Source organism: Hakea prostrata, chromosome 6 (assembly GCF_041222555.1).
Source record: "Hakea prostrata isolate BN-2017 chromosome 6, UWA_Hpros_2, whole genome shotgun sequence".
Classification (NCBI taxonomy): Eukaryota; Viridiplantae; Streptophyta; class Magnoliopsida; order Proteales; family Proteaceae; genus Hakea; species Hakea prostrata.
In genome coordinates this window covers 5,158,510-5,161,009 of record NC_142605.1, presented here as the reverse complement: position 1 = coordinate 5,161,009, position 2,500 = coordinate 5,158,510, and the positions used below count along the sequence as shown (strand labels likewise).

The 2,500-nt window shown below is 55.8% G+C and overlaps 1 pseudogene; it reads right to left on the bottom strand.

Annotated features, from left to right (window-relative positions):
* The window catches only part of LOC149012152 (18S ribosomal RNA), a 1,826-nt pseudogene extending 684 nt beyond the window's left edge, over positions 1–1,142 (bottom strand).
* Positions 1,143–2,500: the final 1,358 nt, after the last annotated feature.

The window sequence follows — 2,500 nt, the reverse complement described above, 5'->3', positions numbered from 1 at the left end:
GCCTTGCGACCATACCCCCCCGGAACCCAAAAACTTTGATTTCTCATAAGGTGCCGGCGGAGTCCTAAAAGCAACATCCGCCGATCCCCGGGTCGGCATCGTTTATGGTTGAGACTAGGACGGTATCCGATCGTCTTCGAGCCCCCAACTTTCGTTCTTGATTAATGAAAACATCCTTGGCAAATGCTTTCGCAGTGGTTCGTCTTTCATAAATCCAAGAATTTCACCTCCGACTATGAAATACGAATGCCCCCGACCGTCCCTCGTTAATCATTACTCCGATCCCGAAGGCCAACGCAATAGGACCGAAAATCCTATAATGTTATCCCATGCTAATGTATACAGAGCGTAGGCTTGCTTTGAGCACTCTAATTTCTTCAAAGTAGGTACAGCGCCGGAGGTACGACCCGGCCAATTAAGGCCAGGAGCGCATCGCCGATGTATGGGACGAGACGACCGGTACACACCGAAAGGCGGACCGATCGACCCATCCCAAAGTCCAACTACGAGCTTTTTAACCGCAACAACTTAAATATACGCTATTGGAGCTGGAATTACCGCGGCGCACCGGGAGGACTTGCCCTCCAATGGATCCTCGTTAAGGGATTTAGATTGTAACTATTCCACCATTGCACTCAAGAGCCCGGTATTGGATTATTTATTGTCACTACCTCCCCGTGTCGGATTGGGTAATTTGCGCGACTGCTGCCTTCCTTGGATGTGGTAGCCGTTTCTCGTGCTCCCTCTCCGGAATCGAACCCTAATTCTCCGTCACCACCACCGTCACCACCATAGTAGGCCACTATCCTACCATCGAAAGTTGATAGGGCAGAAATTTGAATGATGCGTCGCCAAGACAAAGGCCGTGCGATCCGTCGAGTTATCATGAATCATCGAGCAACGGGCAGAGCCCGCGTTGACCTTTTATCTAATAAATGCATCCCTTCCGTGGTCGGGGTTTGGTGCACGTATTAGCTCTAGAATTACTACGATTATCCGAGTATAGCAGGATACCATCAAACAAACTATAATCGATTTAATGAGCCATTCGCAGCCTCAGACCCCGAATTAGTTCATACTTACACATGCATGGCTTAATCTTTGAGACAAGCATATGACTACCGGGCAGGATCAACCGGTAGTAGCATTCCTTATCGACGCCGGCACGAATGAAGAACACCACAACGGTTGGATGGTGCTGGACAAGGCGGGGCGCGGCTTACTGTTTTGGACGTGCGACGGATCGCAATCGTAGGTTACAAGAGGACCGGTGTCCACTTGCCCACTGAATCTCCCGCATCCCAGAGGACACACGGCACAGTGTGCACCAAGACCACCGCCCGATGGGGCACGGTGGAACGGTGGCACGAGCGCCGCGTTCGAGGCCACCTCGCACCACCACTAGGGCAGTAAGAGACGGTATGAGAACGAAGGGGCAATGTCTTTCCGTTTGACTAGGTAAGCAACACAGAACCTTGTCACGCCGACAGAGGCGACATGCGCCCGTGTCATTAACCGCAATGGCATATGCGGACGGTGGTTCGATGCACAAGAAAAGAGCCCACCATCACACGATAGCCGACAACCACTCACACGCATCACGTACACGTCACAGAAACAGCACCACACTACCCCCCCATTGGGAGGGATTGGTAAAGTGTCGAACCCTATACGCCCGCTTGGCATGGAAGTTCCTCTTCGATTTCACAAGACGAGGGGACAAGGGGGGGGGTTTAGAAGAAAACATGTTCGTGGAAAACCGAGTTTTGGGGGGAAAACATGCGACGGGACATGGCCAAGCACCCATAAGTTGTCGTCCCCGAGGAGTTCCCACTAGGGGGCGCCGCCGCGTAGGGGGCCAAGAACACGACCGGGTTCAGCCCCCGCCTAGACCATTACTCGTCAGAGGGGCACGATCAACAAAAAAAGGGGCAGCGCATGGCGATGCAATGCCTGATGCATATGCCTTTTAGAAAACAAGGTTTTTGCGTGGTGGTGGGGGGGGGGGGTGGGTGGGGAGAGAGAGAAAATGATTGCTTTAGGTGTGTGCGTTGCAGAGGCGCCGCGCATACATGCAGCACGTGACAAGCTTGCCCGCCGGGCGGGTGCACCGCGACGCGGGCGCCCATGCAACCCATGCGCATGGCGATGCAGCGCGCGCCCGCGACCATGCGCACCGCGATGTGAGCGCGCCCACATCGCCACCCAACCATGATAAGGGACATGCAAATCGAGCCAACATTACATGCATGGGACTTGGCAGCCAAACGCTGCGGCGCGCACGGGCTGGGCCCGGTGCATGCACGTTGGTGCACATGGTCGCCCAGCCCGACGACCGGGTGCACAACGCCGGGCAGCCGTGCGCCCGTGGCACGCATGGCTGGGCCGTCGCGCGCACCGTGGTGTGCATTGCTGGGCCGTTGCGCGCACCGTGGTGCACAAGGCCGGGGCAGCCGCCGCGCGCACCACGGCCCAAGTCGCCGCACCGCTGATGCCTCTC